The sequence below is a fragment of the Phyllobates terribilis genome, unplaced genomic scaffold (genome assembly GCF_046119375.1).
Source record: "Phyllobates terribilis strain yellow unplaced genomic scaffold, ASM4611937v1 Scaffold_9__5_contigs__length_417890890, whole genome shotgun sequence".
Classification (NCBI taxonomy): domain Eukaryota; kingdom Metazoa; phylum Chordata; class Amphibia; order Anura; family Dendrobatidae; genus Phyllobates; species Phyllobates terribilis.
Genome location: NW_027362769.1, coordinates 414167822 through 414189780, shown reverse-complemented (window position 1 = coordinate 414189780; position 21959 = coordinate 414167822). Strand labels below are relative to the sequence as shown.

The 21959-nt window shown below is 51.7% G+C and overlaps 1 protein-coding gene across 1 annotated transcript in view; it reads left to right on the top strand.

Moving 5' to 3' along the window:
• Window positions 1–19450: 19450 nt before the first annotated feature.
• QPRT (quinolinate phosphoribosyltransferase) overlaps window positions 19451–21959 on the top strand; it is a 34437-nt gene continuing 31928 nt past the window's right edge. Inside the window, exon 1 of the mRNA XM_073649041.1 lies at window positions 19451–19552. The gene's annotated coding sequence lies outside the window, so the exon portion shown is untranslated. The remainder of the gene's footprint in view (window positions 19553–21959) is intronic.

The following is a 21959-nucleotide window of genomic DNA, read 5'->3' as shown; positions in this document are numbered from 1 at the left end:
ATTTTAGAAATCTTTTTGCAATATGCTAATTAGTGGCCGATTGTTCCAGGGGGCGTGGTTTTCCCAGACTAGTCGTCCGACTAATCACGTTCCCACGCCCCTGACACCGCCGGCTCTTTGCAGACCTCACGCATGCGCATGACTTTTGTTCTATCATGTCAGCTGGGTGTTCGTTCCCTGGCTTCATTCGCCCACTGCGCACGTCTGGGGAGCACATCATGACAAGCTGCCATCCATGGCGAAGGTGAAGGCAATCAGAAGAACACTGTAAGCGCGGCTGTACTCCATTGTCGTGCGCCTGTGAAGCCGGGAACATTGCGTCACTTCATGGCGCACTGACATGAAGGTTACACGCATTTACACCAGGTTTACGAACAGCTGGCGGTGACAGGCGTGATAACAAGATTAGTGGGACGACTAGTCTGGGTGCATCTACGCCCCTCGACTCGTCTGACGCTAATTATCATATCGCAAACGGATTTATAAAATAGGTTTCTTTGCCACTTACTGTAATTAAAAATACAGTGTAAAGAGGGCTTGTGAGGAAGGGCAGTAACATAAGAATAAACACATGGCGGTGTTGGGGATGGGGGAGCTGTTACGTTGCCTTTAACAAAATGACTATAAAGAATCAGTGTCCTCTGCCTCTTATCTGTGATCTCCACAACCAGCTGCGGGGAGCCCGGAGATCTCGGGGGGGCGTATCAGAGATGGAGATGAGTGAGATGCCAGGTAACACCCCTGAGGGGCACTGTGAGGGTCTTGTGATGCCTTTTGGGCACAGCAACGCGTCGGCTGTTTTTCAGAATCTTAATGACATATTCAGAGATATCGGTGGTCAATATGTGGTGGTCTCTGGATGACATCTTGGTTTATTCACCTGATATTGTCACACATCTGACATGTATGTCCTGTGCTCCAAAGAATCAGAGACAATTTATGATTTACTAAACCTGAAAAATGTGGTTCTTGGTTCAAGAAGTAAATGCCCTGGGATATATCTCCGCCACTAAAGGTCCTGAATGGACCCCAAGCTATTAAGGAGCGGTTGTAACCCAAGTCCCTGAAAGTCTTGCAGTATTTTCTTCGGTTTGCAAACTATTACATTTATAAAAGAAAAATAATTCCAAGATTGTCAAATCACTGACTGACTTTACAAAGAAGACGTCAGATGGGGTTAATTAGAAGCCTGAGTCTATCCGCGCCTTCACAGAATTGGAGAATGGTTCTCATCTGATCCCGCATTGGTTCAGTCTGATCTTCAGCGTCCCTCTCTTTTGGAGGCTGGAGTTGGAGCGATGCTATCGCAAGGTCCCCGTCTCCCTCTACTTCATCCGTGCATCATCTTGTCACACAAAAAATTGTACATTATAACATCGGTAATCGTATTAGTGAATTGTTGGAAACTTACTGGACTTTTAAGGATGGTTCCACTTCTTTGAAGGTGCCAAACATAAAATCGCCGTTATTACGGTCCACAAAATTATGACTTATTAGAATCAGATAAAAGACTAAGCCCGTGGCAGCTAGATGGGCTCTCTTGTTTTCTAGATTTGATTTTTGTTGTGACATTTAGACTGGGTACTAAACGCATAAAAGCCGACGCAGTCTTCCGAAGTTTCTGTCCATTTTTGTCTGAGGACTTTTGCCAGAGATATAGTGGTGTCTGTTTCCTTAGATCTTGTATAAAAGATCCGTAGATCCCAAGAGTAAGCCCCGATAATCCTCCTACCTAAAAATGATTTGCTCCTCCTCAGTTCCGTTGCGAATTCTTCATTAGTTTCCTGACTCAATTCTCGCTGATATCCCTTAGATTAATAATACTCTTTGATCTGCGACTCTCACGACTCTTCCTCTCAGTGGGGTGAGTGGCAGCTCAGCCGTCCACTCTGAGGCTTCGTCATGCCAAGATGTCAGTATCGTGATAGACAGCTCAGCCGTCCACTCTGAGGCTTGGGCGTGCTGAGCTATCAGTGTGGTGAGTGACAGTCCAGTTGCCCAGTCTGGGCCGGGGCATGCTGGGTTTCCTACAGGTGTCCCCTGTTCGAAATAATTCCCACGCTATTTAGCTGACTGTCTGCCTCTTGTGTCTGCCAGTTGTAGCTATGCTCAGTTTGCTCTGAGCTTTGAGTTCTAGTATTTTTATCTTGTTGATCGACCTTGGATTTGCCTTTGAACATCCGTTTGCTTAGCACCTTTGTTTTGATCCACTACCTTCTTAGAATTCTGACCCTGGACTTTGACCTGACTACACCTTTGTCTCACTCCTCTGTTTATGACGTCCCCCCTGGATTTTGACCTCGGATTCCCTGACTTCACCACCTCACGGTATGTCCGTAAGTAGTGACTAGCATCATAGTGACCAGTTTCTGGTGGCCAACTATGTAGGTCGAGACCGTATGGAATATATGGTCACTTGAGAAATTTGTGCCCGAGCCTGTCTTGCCAGACTCCAACTGTTTCCGACTACTAAAAGTCCTTACACCGAAGTCTCCATGAACATCATTACTGACCTTCCATCCTCAGAAGGGAAGTCTTATTTGGTTAGCAGTGGACAGATTTAGCAGTGTCATTTTGTTCCTGTGTCTGGGGCGCCTATTTCTCTTAACTTATTTATTACATAAATTTTGCGTCTACATGAGATTCCAGAAAATATTGCTTCCGATAGAGCAGTGTTCCCCAGCTCCAGTCCTCAAGGCCCACCAACAGGTCATGCTATCAGGATTTCCTTAGTATTGCACAGGTGATGGAATTATACTAAGGAAATCCTGAATACATAACCAGTTGGGGAACCCTGAAATAGAGGAACTCAGTTTGTTCTACATTTTGGAGGGTGTCCTGTTATAAGATCAACATTGAGTTGTCTTTTTCATCAACTTGGTAGACTCCATACTAAATAAGGAAGGAGTCACTGACTGTGGTGGCCTCTCCCCGGCCCGTGGCGTTTGGTGATGCCCCTTTGCTGCCCATAACTGACCAGTGATTGTTACGGGTCCGGGTGGTGGAACCTCTGTGCCGCGGTGCAAGGAGGGACCCAGAGGGGCGTGACTAAGTATCCACCTGAACCGACCCTGGTCGGACGGCGGCTAACGACTCTGTGACCAGGGAGGATCCTGCAGAGGGACCAGGTGCTACTCTGGGGACGACCTTGTAAGAGAGCAGGTGGCTCCCACGGGTCAGATGACTGGGACTGACCGGTATGACGGATGGACACAGCAAGCAGGCAGAAGTCTCTGGTTAGCTGACAGGTGGTCACGGTACGTGACAGCAGAGCAAGTAGTAGTCTCTAGGTTTACCAGGCAGGTGGTCACAGCAAGTGATGGCAGGGCCTCCAGGTAGGCAAGCAGGTAACAGGCGGGTGCTCCCAGGTGAGCGGGCTGACAGGCCAGGCAGGTGACAGGCAGGTAACAGGTGAGCACTCCCAGGTGAGCGGACTGACAGGCACCGGAGGTAACAGGCGGGAGCTCCCAGGTGAGCGGGCTGTCAGACAAGGCAGGTAACAGGCAGGTGACAGGTGAGCACTCCAGGTGAGCGGGCTGGCAGGCTCGGCAGGTAACGGGCAGATAACAGGCTGGCAGGAAGGGCGAGGAGTCAGGCTAGCAGCGGAACCTGAGGGCTGAAGCAGAGATTAGTAACTGTGCAACAACTTAACTCGGGCACCTCCATTTTGGAGGAGGTGCCTTAAATATGGGAGGTCCTCCGGCTATTGGCCGGGGACTCCTTAGGGCGGCGCGCGTGGCCCCTTTAAGAGAGAGGGAGCGCGCGCGCGCCCTAAGCACAGTGCCCGGGAAACTGTGCGTGCCGACAGCAGGCTGAGAAGGAGAGCGGGGAGCGAGGAGAGAGAGGAGGTGAGAGGGACGGCGCCTCTGCCTGGAAGGAGGCAGAGACGCCGATGCTACAGTGATCCTGAAGTCCCTGGAAGGGTCCAATGAAGCGGAAGGGACGGCTGCCACAAGCCGTCCCATGGATACATAAACACCGGGACATCCCACGTTCCCTCCTTTCTGTGTTGGTTCCAGAGTCGAATGTCGCCATGGACAATTCAGGATCAGGTCAGATTGCTGAGGCCCTCCGGGCTGGGTTTGCACAGGGGGGCGAGCGCTGGTTACAAGCCCTCATGTCTTGGCTCAGCGCTCATCCCCCTAGCCCCAGCTCTAAATCCCCAGGCCCTCAACCCCTTATGGGAACAACATATTCCCCAGACCCAGTCCCCTCACCCCTTGGGCCCACTCACCCTCTCCATCAGGATCAAGTGCCCACGGTTAAGCGGTTCCCTCCACTCCAAGTGCTGCATTTCTGCCGCTGCCCGGCCCTGTCCCCCGTTCTCGCCCGGCTGCCGCAGCCGCACAGCTTCAGAAGGCTCATCAGGCCACTCACCCCGGCGCAGGGGAGAGGGCGGCTGCGGTGACGCGGCGGGCTCGCTCTTGAGCGGGCAGCCACAGCGGTCCGGCGAGCGCACACCAGCATAGGAGAGCGGTCAGCTGCAGTGGTCTGGCAGGCGCACGCCGGCAGAGGAGAGCGCTCAGCTGCGGCGGTGCGGCGGGTGCATGCCAGCATGCAGTTAACAGATTCGGCTCTGCAGTCGCACGCCGGTGCAGGGGAGCAGGCACGCGACTCCTCTGGACCGGAGAGGCACGCTGATGGAGGTGCGGCTGGAGAGCCGGCAGCGCTCGATGCGCATGTGCTGGGCGCGTGCCCGCCGCACGTGACCCCGCAGGCTGCGCCCCCTAGTCCAGGATGCTGCTGGACAGAGCAGGAGGCAGCATCTCATGCAGCGGCGGGCCCTGCACCTCACTCACAGCGGGTGCAGGGCCCCGCTGCGCTAATAAATGAATGGGGGCTTTCTTCAGTGGCGGCTGCGGGCGCAGAGTGGATTCAGGGCTCGTGCCCGCCGCCGGCTCTGGAGACAGCACAGAGTCCGTTGTTCCCCACCCCCCTGAACACACCCGTCCCGCATCCCGCCGAGGGGCGCCCTGGAGAGCGGAGGTCCAGCCGGCACTCTCGCCCTCCAGAGCGCTTTAGGCACAGCACCCCGCAGCCACACAGAAGAAGCTGCCGGCCACATATTAATCAGTCCCCGGCCCCTCAACACACAGCAGGGGCTGTGGCAGAGCAGAGCTCCGGACGGGAATCCTCTGCCGGGGGCTGTGCTCTGCCTCCCCCCCAAACACCCCCCCGCAGAAACCCCTGTAATAAAAATAACAGAAAAAGTACCCAAAACAGAACACAAGACACTACACAACCAGGGGACATGGCAGCCCCTGTAATCACCGCAGCCCATCTAGCGCCCAGTCGCAGTATCAATACCCCCTGATGGACACTACGCGGAGCTTAAACGCTTCAGCGCCCATCCCCGCCTCCTCCATATACCCCTATAGTAGCGCAGCGACGCACGCGCTTGACACTGCTTTAGCATCGCAGCACCAGATTGAAAATGTATTAGTTAATGTTCCCCTGACGCCCACCAGCTGGCCACAAATAGCACCAACATGTCCCGGCGGGACGCATGTAAACGGCGCAGAACCCCCCATACACCCTCACTGACAGAGAGACACCAGGTGTACTAGCTCCAGGCGAACTCACCGTAGTTCCTCCTCCGACAGGTCAACACCATCGCACACAAGTCACCGGTGAAGGAAGCGGTTGTCTCAAACAAAGCGGAGATCGGCATCCCACAGAAGGGGTCACAGGTCAAGGTCCTCAAGGTGGCGCTCACCATCCTCTGCTTCAGAGATGTTGAGCGCATCGTCGAGCCCCAATAGCCGCTTGCACCCCCGGGGGACAGAAATAGTACAATGTCACCCTCCAGAGCTTACAGCCTGCATGATGCAACGATTTCACGCAGGTCTACGAGCAGAGGCACGCCGCTCACCCTGCTCGAGACTGGTGCTGGAGTTCCCCCACACATCGGAGTCCCTCCTTCAGCCGCAGGAAGGGGTGAGTGCAATATAAGTATAACTGAAATGGGAGATAATAACACCAATTTAATAGTGGCCCTTAAGGCCCTGGTCGAACAACTATCTGCCCCACCAGGCGCAATACATAAAAACAACTCCACCATTAGCCAGCGTACACAAGGATGCATTCTTTTGCGGGATTAGCCCATTGGGTTCACACATAGACGAGGAAACCAGAATTAAAATATGGAATAATGACTACATCGACATTTGGTCACTAGTAACCGCTGACCAACATATTATAGACAAAGAGAGAAGGGTAGCCGACAGACCATTCGACAGAAACAGGCAAAATGTCGCAAAGACAATGAGTACCTGGTTACAGGCGTTTTCTGTGCTAGGTTGTATAATGGGCCAAAAGCATCCGGAGCGCTGCTCGGAACTATTCATATACCAGGATACGGTGTATAACTCGTACAAAGCCCACGGCGGTTCAGCATGGTGGCGCTACGATGAAGAGTTCCGGAGGCGGTTGGCCCTGCAGCCACAGCTGGGCTGGGGGGTAAAAGCTACAGACGTCTGGTTGCGATTAATGCTGTCACAGAAACACCATCCCTTTCCAACAACGGCTACTGGACAACCGGCAACAGCAGGCCAAAATTCATTGGTTTTACGTAGACCAGGGGCCTGCTGGCAGTTTAACGAGGGACACTGTCGTTTTTGCGCAGATACAGGCATGAATGTTCAGCCTGCGGGCAGTCCACCCCGCAGCAAGATGTTTTCGTCCCGCAAGCAAATTATCAATTAAACTCCTGCAGTCAGAATCCAAGGACCCCGGTGAGCGTAACCACGATGGGCCCCTAGCTAGACCAATATCCTAAGAAAGATGAGGCGGGGCAGTTACGTTTTGGTTTCTCATACGGTTTTTTCATGCCTTTCAAACTTAATAAATCGCCGACCTTTGCAAATAACCTTAAATCTGCAAAAGAGCACCCCGAAATACTTAGAAAAAAAATACAAAAAGAAGTAGCTCTAGGCAGAATAGTGGGTCCTTTCCCAACACCACCATTCAGTAACCTAAGAGTTTCCCCTCTGGGAATAATCCCCAAAAAAGAGCCAGGTTCATTCCGGCTGATCCATCATTTATCTTACCCGAAAGGAGAGTCTGTGAATGACGGTATTTCGTCTGAAGACGCCTCGGTCTCCTACGCGTCGTTTGACAGAGCAGTAATGTTAGTACGCGATGCGGGGCCCGGAGCGCTGCTCGCTAAATCCGACATAGAATCCGCCTTAGAATGGGTTGTTCAATATCTTGTTATTACTTTGAGCTATTCAGTTCCTTCCTAGAATGGGTGCTGAGGTACGAAACCGGCAGTAGGTCCGTCACACATTACCTAGATGACTTCCTATTCGTCGGACCCAAAGACTCAAATCAATGCCAATCATTACTCAACGAATTCACAAACATCTCTCGACGGTTCCGAGTCCCATTATGCCCAACAAAAACCATAGGCCCCACAACAAAGCTGTCATTCTTAGGCATCGAAATCGACACCACAGCAAGGTTGTTCCGCCTCCCAACGGAAAAAATACAAAAAAAATTACACCTGATCGAGGGATTTTGCACAGTACGAAAAGATGCAGCAGATGTAAGTGTCACTAGGTCTCCTCGTGTTTGCGAGCCGGGTGATGCCAGTCGGAAGGGTTTTTTCTCGTCGTTTATCCCTCGCAACAAAACGTGCATTAAAACCGAGTCATAGAATCAGAATCAGCAGGCAGATCGGGCGGACTTAGAGGTGCGGAAAACCTTCTTATAATCATTCAGCGGTCACACGTTATTTATGTCAGCAGAACAGTCCAACATTGAACTAAGATTATTCACCGGGGCGGCAGAATCAGGCGGATATGCAGCGATACTAGATAACCTGTGGTGCACGGGCTTATGGCCTCCTTATTGGGCAGAACAAGTGCTGACAAAAAAACAGACACTCCTGGAACTCTTCCCAATAGCGGTAGCAATAGAAATATGGAGCGCGTGCCTGGCTAACAAAAATATACTCTTCATAACAAAAAACACCAGCCTAGCGCACTGCATTAATAAGATGGCATCATAGTCTCCCCCAGTGCTAGGCCTACTGCGCCGGCTAGCATTCCTGTGCCTAAAACACAATGTATGGGTCCGCGCTAGCCACGATGCTGAGGGGTCTAACGCTGCTGCTAACGCTTTATCACACTTGAATTGACAGGTTTTCAGAGAGCTCCTCCCCAACGCCCACCCATCGGGCACCAGTTGCCCCCATCCCTCTGGGATATAGTGGCAAACAGCTGGTGCCATTAATCAGAGCGTCAGTCACCCTGTCGACGTGCAAGCATACGGTAAGGCATAGGAAGAGTGGACATGACTAGTAGCAGGCAGACGGGTTGACCAATGTGAGCAAGCCAGATCACAAGTCACCATAGAATTTCTCCACCAGCTAATGATGAGGGGCATATCAGGGGCGTCAGCGCAGCGGTGTCTGACCGGAGTAGCATTTCACTTCCAACTACACTGTGTTCCAAATAATTATGCAAATAATATTTTCTCAGATTTTCCTAAATTTCCTATATGAATTGCAGTCATTGTAATTTTCCCGTCCAATAACTATTCGAGTACAATTGAAAGGTTTTTGTATAAACTGCCGATGATAACAGGATATTTATAAAAAAAATAAAACACTCAAACTGCCCTCAAAATGCATGTTCCAAATTATTCTGCACAGCAGAGTTTTCAACCTTTTCATTTTAATAAAGAACAAAAAAATGGTCATTTGTGAAATTATAAGCATTAGCCGGTTATTACACACTGAAATCAAACAGTTTTCACCTCAAAACTTTATTCTAGGTCAGGGGTCTCAAACACGCGGCCCGCGGGCACAGACCCCTTGATGATCCTGACCAGGTCCAGGAGGAGCCGCCGACAGCAGCGCTGCATTGCCGCACAGAGACCGGCTCCCAGCACAGCATTTCCAATGTCAGCCGCCGACCAATCAGAGGCCAGCAGCTGATATCTGCGTGTCGGCGCAGCGAGTATGACGTCATTGCCATATGCAGATGTCAGCTGCTGGCCTCTGATTGGCCGGCGGCTGGCATTGGAAATGCTGTGCTGGGAGCCGGTCTCTGTGCGGCAATGCAGCGCTGCTGTCGGCGGCTCCTCCTGGACCAGATCGGGATCGTCAAGGGGTCTGACTCTGTGGTGCCTGCGGGCCACATCTGCAGGAAGGAGGACAGGTGAGAATCATCTTTTTTTTTCTATTTTATGTGTGTGAAGAACAAGGGGCACAGAGCCACAAGAGGGGACCTGGATGGGGCACATAGCCACAAGAGGGGACCTGGATGGGGCACATAGCCACAAGAGGGGACCTGGATGGGGCACAGAGCCACAAGAGGGGACCTGGATGGGGCACATAGCCACAAGATGGGGACCTGGATGGGGCACATAGCCACAAGAGGGGACCTGGATGGGGTACATAGCCACAAGAGGGGACCTGGATGGGGTACATAGCCACAAGATGGGGACCTGGATGGGGCACAGAGCCACAAGAGGGGACCTGGATGGGGCACAGAGCCACAAGAGGGGACCTGGATGGGGCACAGAGCCACAAGAGGGGACCTGGATGGGGCACAGAGCCACAAGAGGGGACCTGGATGGGGCACAGAGCCACAAGAGGGGACCTGGATGGGGCACAGAGCCACAAGAGGGGACCTGGATGGGGCACAGAGCCACAAGAGGGGACCTGGATGGGGCACAGAGCCACAAGATGGGGACCTGGATGGGGCACAGAGCCACAAGATGGGGACCTGGATGGGGCACAGAGCCACAAGATGGGGACCTGGATGGGGCACAGAGCCACAAGATGGGGACCTGGATGGGGCACAGAGCCACAAGATGGGGACCTGGATGGGGCACATAGCCACAAGATGGGGACCTGGATGGGGCACATAGCCACAAGATGGGGACCTGGATGGGGCACATAGCCACAAGATGGGGACCTGGATGGGGCACATAGCCACAAGATGGGGACCTGGATGGGGCACATAGCCACAAGATGGGGACCTGGATGGGGCACATAGCCACAAGATGGGGACCTGGATGGGGCACATAGCCACAAGATGGGGACCTGGATGGGGCACATAGCCACAAGATGGGGACCTGGATGGGGCACAGAGCCACAAGATGGGGACCTGGATGGGGCACAGAGCCACAAGATGGGGACCTGGATGGGGCACAGAGCCACAAGATGGGGACCTGGATGGGGCACATAGCCACAAGATGGGGACCTGGATGGGGCACATAGCCACAAGATGGGGACCTGGATGGGGCACATAGCCACAAGATGGGGACCTGGATGGGGCACATAGCCACAAGATGGGGACCTGGATGGGGCACATAGCCACAAGATGGGGACCTGGATGGGGCACATAGCCACAAGATGGGGACCTGGATGGGGCACATAGCCACAAGATGGGGACCTGGATGGGGCACATAGCCACAAGAGGGGACCTGGATGGGGCACATAGCCACAGGATGGGGACCTGGATGGGGCAAATAGCCACAAGATGGGGCACATAGCCACAAGAGGGGACCTGGATGGGGCACATAACCACAAGATGGGGACCTGGATGGGGCACATAGCCACAAGATGGGGACCTGGATGGGGCACATAGCCACAAGATGGGGGCCTGGATGGGGCACAGAGCCACAAGATGGGGACCAGAGCCACAACATGGGGACCTGGATGGGGCACATTAGTACAAGATGGGGACCTGGATGGGGAACATTGCCACAGGATGGGGACCTGGATGAGGCACATTAGTACAAGATGGGCGCCAGGATGGGGAACATTGCTAAAAGATGGGGACCTGGATGGAGCACATAGACACAAGATGGGGACCTGGATCGGGAACATTGCCACAGGATGGGGACCTGGATGGGGCACATAGCCACAAGATGGGGACCTGGATGGGACACATAGCCACAAGATGGGGACCTGGATGGGACACATAGCCACAAGATGGGGACCTGGATGGGGTACATAGCCACAAGATGGGGACCTGGATGGGACACATAGCCACAGGATGGGGACCTGGATGGGGCACATAGCCACAGGATGGGGACCTGCATGGGGTACATAACCACAAGATGGAGACCTGGATGGGGCACATAGCCACAAGATGGAGACCAGGATGGGGCACATAGCCACAGGATGGAGACCTGGATGGGGCACATAGCCACAGGATGGGGACCTGGATGGGGCACATAGCGACAGGATGGGGACCTGGATGGGGCACATTAGTACAAGATGGGGACTTGGATGGGGAACATTACTACAAGATGTTTTCCATTATTACTATATGATGCTAATTGTAAGACAATATTACTGTATGTGGCCAATTGGGGGAAATAAAATTGTAAAAAAAATAAAAAATAAAATAAAGCATGAAAAAATATTGGGCACTAAAAATGCTGTTTTATATGTAAACTAAAGTAAACACAAAAAAGTGCACGTTTATTATCGCCACATCCATAACGACCCAAGCTATAAAAAAATAAACACGGCAAAAATGTTCAAAAGGTGTATACAAAAAAAATGGTATCACTAAAAATGTCACATTGAACAAAGAATGCGGCCCCCCAAATTCAAATTTTTTCCATGTGCGGCCCATATACCCAGCCGAGTTTGAGACCCCTGTTCTAGGTGATGTTACATTTGCACATAGGACCCCTTGTTGGAAAGGAGCTTCTGAACTCTCTCGTCCATTGAATTTGTCAGGTTTTGGATGGTTTCTGCTTCAATTGTTTTGCATGAGGACAGAATACCCTCCCAGAGCTGTTGCTTAGATGTGAGCTGCCTCCCGCCATCATAGACACTCCTTTTGATGATGCTCCAGAGGTTCTCAATGGGGTTGAGGTCAGGGGAGCATGGGTGCCACACCATAAGTTTGTCCCCTTTTATGCCCATATCAGCCAGAGATGCAGATGCGTTATGTGCAGCATGAGACGGTGCATTATCATGCATGAAAATGATCTTGCTGTGGAATACACGGTTCTTCTTCTTGAACCATGGAAGGAAGTGCTGTTTGAGAAACTCCACATACATTATGGAGTTCATCTTTACCCCTTCAGGGATCCTAAAGGGGCCGACAATCTCTCTCCCCGTGATTCCAGCCCAAAACATTACTCCACCTCCTCCTTGTTAGCACCGTAGCCGTGTTTGCATGGGGTGTCCATCAACCAGCCATCCTCCACTCCATCCATCTGGACCATCGAGCGTTGCACGGCACTCATAGGTGAACAAAACAGTTTTGAAGTCAGTCTTCATGTATTGTTTGGCCCACTGGAGCCATTTCTGCTTGTGTACAGTGGATAGAGGAGGTCGACAGGATGGCTTACGCACAGCTGCAAACCTCTGAAGGACCCTGCATCTTGTTGTTCGGGGGACGTTGGAGGCACCAGCAGCTTCAAAAACTTGTCTGCCGCTATGACAAGGCTTTTTTGCCGCTGCTCTTTTAACCTGACGTAATTGCCTGTAGGAAAGAGTCCTCAATTTTCCCTTATCCGCACGCACACGTGTGTACTGTGAATCAGCTACATACTTCTTGATTGTGCGATGATCAGGATGAAGTGTCTTGGCAATGTTGATTGTAGTCATGCCTTGACCTAAACACTCCACAATTTGTTGCTTCTCAGCAGCCGACACATCCTTTTTCTTTCCCATTTTGGCAGAAAATGTAGGCTGCTTAATAATGTGGGACAGCCTTCTTAAGTAGTCTTGCCTTTCATTGGACACACCTGCCATACTAATTAGCACAGGTGTCTGCAATTGCTTACAGTGATATAAAGAGCCCTGACACACATCACCATCAATGAGTTTAACTGACAAACCAAAAAAATCTTACCTTATCACTCCTAAACACTTTTTGCATAATAATTTGGAACACAGTGTAGAGGCCTGCAATGGCCACAGGTACTAATGGAGGTAATCGACATAGGGAGAGAAGCGACAGGTCCGGTCATCTTAGTTATACAGGCCGGGGGAAACGACCTCGGTCATTACAAGAGCGCATAACTAATGGCAATAATGAAGCTAGACACTGAGCGCTTCAGAGCATTTTTCACAAAACTAACTATAGTATGGTCAGAGATTGTGCCGAGAGCGGTATGGCGAGGTGCGCGAGACATCACGACCATCGAACGGACAAGGCAGCTAATAAATATTTGGAAGGCAAAATTTGTAAAAGAAAGAGGTGGTGTAGTAATACGACACCGAGAACTGGAAGGAGATAAAGCAGGCCTCATACGGCCCGATGGTGTTCACTTAATCATAAGGGGTGCATGCAGTGTGGGGTCCATGCACGTGTCCTCTTCAGCAAAGTGTCCTGTTCGACAAGTGTCTGACAGTCATTTCAATGGCAGTCATTCAGGGCAGGAGTCAGGTAACCTACACTTTATACTCTCTTCTAACTATGTACTTTATTCCTGCCTCCATATTCCTGTGTGCTTTTTTCATCCACATTCACCGCCCCATCCCCCCTCCAGCACCACTCATCCATATCTGCCCCTCTCTCCTTCCCTCTCCCATGTACAGCTCCCATGCTCTTTTGAACTTCCTGAAATATCTCACTCTATCTTATCCAAAGGTACTGCACAAGAAACCATGTCACAAATCCAAAAACTATCTGCTCTTTCTCTTTTTACTGCTACTACTCATTTCAGGGGATATCTCTCCTAACCCCGGACCACCCTCCACCAACCTCAACCTCTCCCCCACCTCACATCGAAACCCTGCTAACCTTATTAACATCAGTTGTACTTCTTCATCTCCCTCCTTCAAATGCGCTCTGTGGAATCCACGGTCTATATGCAAGCTTCCTTTCCTGCACAATTACTTTCTGACCAACTCTCTCAATCTGCTGGCCCTCACTGAAACCTAGATCCAGGATTCTGACACGGTCTCCCCTGCCGCTATTTCTCATGGCGGCTTGCATTTTTCCCCATTCCCCGAGACCTGTAAACAGACATGGTGTTGGGGTCGGCATACTCCTGTCCCCACATTGCACCTTCCAGGTCATCACCCCCGTACCATCACTCTCATTCCCTTCTTTCAAGGTCCACACCATCAGGCTCTTCCATCCCCGCTCCCTCAGACTAGCTGTCGTATACCGTCCCCCAGGCTCACCCACCCAGTTCCTTGACCATTTTTCTGCCTGGCTGCCGCACTTCATGTCCTCAGATTTACCAACCCTTATCCTGGGAGACTTCAACATCAACATCCACATAAACAGCCCCACCTCCTCATCCGCATCCCCGCTTCTATCTTTAACCACTTATTTTGGCCTCTCACAGCTTTCAACCTCTGAGACACACAAAGATGGAAACACCCTTGATCTGGTCTTTGTCCGGCTTAGTTCAATCCCCTACCTAAATAACTCCCCTCTTCCCCTCTCTGATCGTAACATTCTCTCCTTCACACTCACAAATCCTCGCCCGCCCCAGCACACTCCTACCTATCACACATTCAGAAATCTACAAGCCATTAACCCTCATACACTTACAGACTCCCTTCACTCATCACTGTCCCCAATCTCTTTTTCCTTTCCTGATCTGGCTGTAAACCAGTACAATGACACTCTCAGAAGCCCCCTGGACCAAGTAGCGCCCCTCACCCTCAGAACCTCTAAACACAGAGTAAAACAGCCCTGGCTCACACCGCAAACCCGATTTCTCCAGCGTTGCTCTAGAAGTGCCAAACGCCTATGGAGGAAAACTCGCACACTAGAAAACTTTATCCACTACAAATTTATGTTAAAAACATATAACTCTGTCCTTCACCTCGCCAAACAGACCTACTTCACCACCCTGATCTCCTCACTATCCAACAACCCAAAAAAACTCTTCGATACCTTTCACTCCCTCCTCAGTCCTAAAGCGCAGGCCCCCATCACGGACATTTGTACTGAAGACCTGGCCTCCTACTTCACAGAGAAAATAGACACCATCCGTCAGGAAATCAGCTCCCAGCCACAAAGTGCCGTGACTCCCACCCCCCCGCACATCCCCTCTGGATCACTCTCCACATATGACCCAGTCACAGAAGACAAAGTCTCCAGGCTCCTCTCTTCTTCCCATCCCACTACATGCACCACTGACCCCATCCCCTCACATCTACTCCAGCCTCTTTCTTCAGTCATCATTACTCACCTAACTAAAATCTTCAACCTCTCCCTCTCTTCTGGTATCTTCCCCTCCTCCTTCAAACACTCCATTATTACTCCATTATTTAAAAAGCCCTCTCTTGACCCTTCCTGCACAAACAACTACACACCAGTCTCCAATCTTCCCTTCATCTCTAAACTCTTGGAGCGCCTGGTCTACTCCCGCCTTACCTGTTACCTCTCCACTCACTCTCTTCTAGACCCATCACAGTCCGGCTTCCGCCCCCTACATTCTACAGAAAATGCACTCATCAAAGTAACCAATGACCTTCTGGCAGCAAAACGTAATGGTGACCACTCCCTGCTCATTCTTCTTGACCTCTCTGCAGCCTTTGACACCGTTGACCACCACCTCCTACTCTCTATGCTCCACTCAATCGCCATAAAGGACGCTGCTCTCTCCTGGTTCTCCTCCTACATATCTGACCGCTCTTTCAGTGTATTGTTCACTGGCTCCACTTCTTCCCCTCTGCGTCTCACTATTGGGGTTCCTCAGGGTTCAGTCCTTGGCCCTCTTCTCTGCTCTCTCTACCCAGCCCCAATTGGACAGACCATCAGCAAATTTGGTTTGCAGTATCATCTTTATGCTGATGACACACAACTATCCACCTCATCCCTGGACCTCACCTCCTGACCTCACCCCCGCTGTGCTACAGAACACCAGTGACTGTCTGGTCGCAGTTTCTAAAATCATGTCCGCTCTCTACCTGAAACTCAACCTTTTCAAAACTGAACTACTTCTGCTCCCGCCGTCTACTCACCTCCCTAAATCTGACATCTCTCTCTCCATGTGTGGCACCACAATAACACCGAGCCAGCAGGCGCACTGTCTGGGCATTGTGTTTGACACCAATCTCTCCTTCACCCTCCACATACAATCTCTTGCCCGCTCTTGTCGCTTGCACCTGAAGAACATCTCTAGAATCTGCCCCTTTCTCACCTTGGAAACAACAGAAACCCTCACTGTTGCCCTGATCCACTCCTGCCTTGACTACTGTAACTCTCTATTAATTGCCCTCCCCCTCACTCGACTTTCCCCCCTCCAGTCCATCCTTAATGCTGCAGCCAAGGTCCTCTATTTGGCTAATCGTTACTCAGACTCCTCCGCTCTGTGCCAGTCATTGCACTGGCTGCCCATGAATTATAGGATCCAATTTAAATTGCTTGTTCTCACCCACAAAGCTCTCCACAGTGTGGCACCCCCCTACATCTCTTCCCTCATTTCTGTTTATCGGCCTCCGCAAGCGACTTTCGACTAACATCCACACTAATCCGTACCTCCCACTCCCGGCTTCAAGACTTCTCCCGAGCTGCACCTATTCTTTGGAATGCTCTACCCCAAGAAATTAGGATGAACCACAATTTACACAGTTTTAGGCGCTCCCTAAAGACACACCTGTTTAGGGCGGCCTATCACGTTCCCTAATCAAAGTCCCTTTATCTTCTTATAGCCCATCCCTTATTTCTCTAAACATAACTCTCCACCGAACCAAAAAGCACCACAAATACTGGCTGGTGACGAGCTCATGCAGCCTTTATCTGTCCCTCACCCCCTCAAGATGGCTGGACCATCCTTGTAAATAAGCCATTGTACTTTGTGTCACCCCCACCTCATTGTAGATTGTAAGCTCTTACCAGCAGGGGCGTCATTATTTTTGCTGTAATTATTGTATTATCTTTAGCTGTTACTTATGACTGTTGTATATGAACCTATGAATTGTTAAGAGCTGCGGAATATGTTGGCGCTATATAAATAAAGATTATTATTATTATTACTTAACGGATATTGGACTGGACATATTCCTGTCAGGACTCCAGGACGGAGTAGAACAAGCGTTAATGATGATGGGTGGGGGTCGGAGTCCTGCATACGAGTACGCTGGATCCTCCGTGGCCTGGAAATAGAAAGGACATTTTGGAGAGTTACTCTTGTTGGCCAACTTGCCGGTGTGGAGACTGGAGACACAGGGCATGCTGCAACAAGCTGAATAATTTTGGAAATAAAATGCCTTTCTAATGGAATGAGTATAAAGAGTTAATAAAGCTGTGACCGATCCTCACCCATCCAGTTGTAAGAGTTACATTATTGTATTGTCAAGGAAAGGGGGGTGGTAGGGGGGCTGAGCATCTTGGTTTGGTAGGGAGGCTGAGCGTCTGGGTTTGGTTGGGGGTCCCCACAGTCTATCACCCAGAGTCCAATGGTCAGACAGTATGTGGCAACCAAACACTCAAGCAATATCTTTGGTGTTTTGCCTCTGATCACCAGTCTAATTGTTTGGAGCACTTGCTGATAGCCGAGTTTTCCATTAAAGGGGTTCTCCACTACTAGGACAACCCCTTCTTAAACTAAATGTTCTGCCCCGATAAAATAATAAAACCTATACTTCCCTCCCATGCTGGCGCCGTTCAGCGGTGTCGGCACTCGTGGTCTCGGGGCTGTGATGCTGTGGAATGACACGTGATGCCCAGCGCCCAATCAGCGGTGGCGTCATTGTCTCCGCCTTCAGACAAACTGGACATGAAGAGAAGTCCGGTATCAGCAGTAGCCCTGACTTCATCTTCATGTTCAGTTCGTACGAAGGTGGGAACAGCGATGCCAGCGCTGATTGGGCCCTGGGCATCGTGTTCACTTTCTGGTGCTCCTCCTCAGTGATCTCCGCAGCTCACTTTCCGATGCTCCTCCTCAGTGATCCCCGCAGCTCACTTTCCAGTGCTCCCCTTCAATGATCCCCACAGCTCACTTTCCAGTGCTCCTCTCCACTGATCCACACAGCTCACTTTCCAGTGCTCTCCCTCAGTGATCCACGCAGCTCACTTTCCGGTGCTCCTCTTCACTGATCCACACAGCTCACTTTCCGGTGCTCCCCCCTCAGTGATCCACACAGCTCACTTTCCGGTGCTCCCCCCTCAGTGATCCACACAGCTCACTTTCCGGTGCTCCCCCTCAGTGATCAACACAGCTCACTTTCCGGTGCTCCCCCTCAGTGATCCACGCAGCTCACTTTCCGGTGCTCCCCCTCAGTGATCCCCGCAGCGCACTTTCCGGTGCTCCTCCTCAGTGATCCCCACAGCTCACTTTCTGGTGCTTCCCTCAGTGATCCACGCAGCTCACTTTCCGTTGCTCCTCCTCAGTGATCCCTGCAGCTCACTTTCCGGTGCTCCCCCTTAGTGATCCCCGGAGCTCACTTTCCGGTGCTCCCCCTCAGTGATCCCTGCAGCGCACTTTCCGGTGCTCCTCCTCAGTGATCCCCACAGCTCACTTTCCGGTGCTCCTCCTCAGTGATCCCCGCAGCTCACTTTCCGGTGCTCCCCCTCAGTGATCCCCCAGCTCACTTTCCGGTGCTCCCCCTCAGTGATCCCCCAGCTCACTTTCCGGTGCTCCCCCTCAGTGATCCCCGCAGCTCACTTTCCGGTGTTCCCCCTCAGTGATCCCCGCAGCTCACTTTCCGGTGTTCCCCCTCAGTGATCCCCGCAGCTCACTTTCCGGTGTTCCCCCTCAGTGATCCCCGCAGCTCACTTTCTGGTGCTCCCCCTCAGTGATCCCCCAGCTCACTTTCCGGTGCTCCTCCTCAGTGATCCCCCCAGCTCACTTTCCGGTGCTCCCCCTCAGTGATCCCCCAGCTCACTTTCCGGTGCTCCCCCTCAGTGATCCCTGCAGCTCACTTTCCGGTGCTCCCCCTCAGTGATCCCCGCAGCTCACTTTCCGGTGTTCCCCCTCAGTGATCCCCGCAGCTCACTTTCCGGTGTTCCCCCTCAGTGATCCCCGCAGCTCATTTTCTGAAGCTCACTTTCATTGATCTTCCATTTCCCCCCTCAGTGATCCCCGCAGCTCATTTTCTGAAGCTCACTTTCATTGATCTTCCATTTCCCCCCCTCAGTGATCCCCGCAGCTCATTTTCTGAAGCTCACTTTCATTGATCTTCCATTTCCCCCCTCAATGATCCTCACCACACCAGGAATAGGGCCTGGTTGTCCCTGGGATGGTCGGGGATTTATTTTGCTCTATAATGTAATTGCTTTATATGAGGATAATAAAGCTGGCTGCTGTCAGTTCTGACCCTAGTCCGCCATGTTGGAGTGCCGACCATCATCCCCAGTAGATGCAATCCCAGCAGTCGATTGCCACATAGTCATGGCTGAAAGTATTGGCACCCTTGAAAATGAAGTGTTTATCCCAGAAAATGTCAGGCTTTGAATGTATGTGATGTACACGGGGGAGGGGCCTCCTTTCATCTTCCCTGTTTATCAGGACTGAGCCCCCCCATGCATCATTCACCTCTGAACTTTGACTCCTGTGAAATGTTAATGTGTAACCCGCTATTTACCTTCTCCCCAAAGTAAAAAGAAGCGTTCACGGAAATGTGTTTATTTCTCAATCTGCAGCGGCTGCAGCAAGACATCAGGTGAGGACAAGGCTTAGGGGGTCTGAGTGGGGGGCAGTGGATCCAGCATGTTGTGGGTGTAATATTCGGTGGGGTATAGAGTGGTGAAAGGTAAGTGGTGTGTGACAGTGAGTGGGGGGCACTGGATCCAGCATGTTGTGGGGTGTAATATTCGGTGGGGTGTAGAGTGGTGAATGGTGAGCGGTGTGTGACAGTGAGTGGGGGGCACTGGATGCAGCATGTTGAGGGTGTAATATTCGGTGGGGTATAGAGTGGTGAATGGTGAGCGGAGTGTGACAGTGAGTGGGAGGCACTGGATCCAGCCTGTTGAGGGTGTAATATTCGGTGGGGTGTAGAGTGGTGAATGGTGAGCGGTGTGTGACAGTGAGTGGGGGGCACTGGATCCAGCATGTTGTGGGGTGTAATATTCGGTGGGGTGTAGAGTGGTGAAAGGTGAGCGGTGTGTGACAGTGAGTGGGGGGCACTGGATCCAGCATGTTGTGGGGTGTAATATTCGGTGGGGTGTAGAGTGGTGAATGGTGAGCGGTGTGTGACAGTGAGTGGGGGGCACTGGATCCAGCATGTTGAGGGTGTAATATTCGGTGGGGTGTAGAGTGGTGAATGGTGAGCGGTGTGTGACAGTGAGTGGGGGGCACTGGATCCAGCACGTTGTGGGTGTAATATTCGGTGGGGTGTAGAGTGGTGAAAGGTGAGCGGTGTGTGACAGTGAGTGGGGGGCACTGGATCCAGCATGTTGTGGGGTGTAATATTCGGTGGGGTGTAGAGTGGTGAATGGTGAGCGGTGTGTGACAGTGAGTGGGGGGCACTGGATCCAGCATGTTGTGGGGTATAATATTCGGTGGGGTGTAGAGTGGTGAATGGTGAGCGGTGTGTGACAGTGAGTGGGGGGCACTGGATCCAGCATGTTGTGGGTGTAATATTCGGTGGGGTGTAGAGTGGTGAATGGTGAGCGGTGTGTGACAGTGAGTGGGGGGCACTGGATGCAGCATGTTGTGGGGTGTAATATTCGGTGGGGTGTAGAGTGGTGAATGGTGAGCTGTGTGTGACAATGAGTGGGGGGCACTGGATCCAGCATGTTGTGGGTGTAATATTCGGTGGGGTATAGAGTGGTGAATGGTGAGCTGTGTGTGACAATGAGTGGGGGGCACTGGATCCAGCATGTTGTGGGTGTAATATTCGGTGGGGTGTAGAGTGGTGAATGGTGAGCGGTGTGTGACAGTGAGTGGGGGGCACTGGATGCAGCATGTTGTGGGGTGTAATATTCGGTGGGGTGTACAGTGGTGAATGGTGAGCGGTGTGTGACAGTGAGTGGGGGGCACTGGATCCAGCATGTTGTGGGTGTAATATTCGGTGGGGTGTAGAGTGGTGAATGGTGAGCTGTGTGTGACAGTGAGTGGGGGGCACTGGATCCAGCATGTTGTGGGTGTAATATTCGGTTGGGTATAGAGTGGTGAATGGTGAGCTGTGTGTGACAGTGAGTGGGGGGCACTGGATCCAGCATGTTGTGGGTGTAATATTTGGTGGGGTGTAGAGTGGTGAATGGTGAGCTGTGTGTGACAATGAGTGGGGGGCACTGGATCCAGCATGTTGTGGGTGTAATATTCGGTGGGGTGTAGAGTGGTGAAAGGTGAGCGGTGTGTGACAGTGAGTGGGGGGCACTGGATGCAGCATGTTGTGCGGTGTAATATTCGGTGGGGTGTAGAGTGGTGAATGGTGAGCGGTGTGTGACAGTGAGTGGGGGGCACTGGATCCAGCATGTTGTGGGTGTAATATTCGGTGGGGTGTAGAGTGGTGAATGGTGAGCTGTGTGTGACAGTGAGTGGGGGGCACTGGATCCAGCATGTTGTGGGTGTAATATTCGGTTGGGTATAGAGTGGTGAATGGTGAGCTGTGTGTGACAGTGAGTGGGGGGCACTGGATCCAGCATGTTGTGGGTGTAATATTTGGTGGGGTGTAGAGTGGTGAATGGTGAGCTGTGTGTGACAATGAGTGGGGGGCACTGGATCCAGCATGTTGTGGGTGTAATATTCGGTGGGGTGTAGAGTGGTGAATGGTGAGCGGTGTGTGACAGTGAGTGGGGGGCACTGGATGCAGCATGTTGTGGGGTGTAATATTCGGTGGGGTGTAGAGTGGTGAATGGTGAGCGGAGTGTGACAGTGAGTGGGGGGCACTGGATCCAGCATGTTGTGGGATGTAATATTCGGTGGGGTGTAGAGTGGTGAATGGTGAGCGGTGTGACAGTGAGTGGGGGGCACTGGATCCAGCATGTTGTGGGTGTAATATTCGGTGGGGTGTAGAGTGGTGAAAGGTGAGCGGTGTGTGACAGTGAGTGGGGGGCACTGGATCTTGCATGTTGTGGGTGTAATATTCGGTGGGGTGTAGAGTGGTGAAAGGTGAGCGGAGTGTG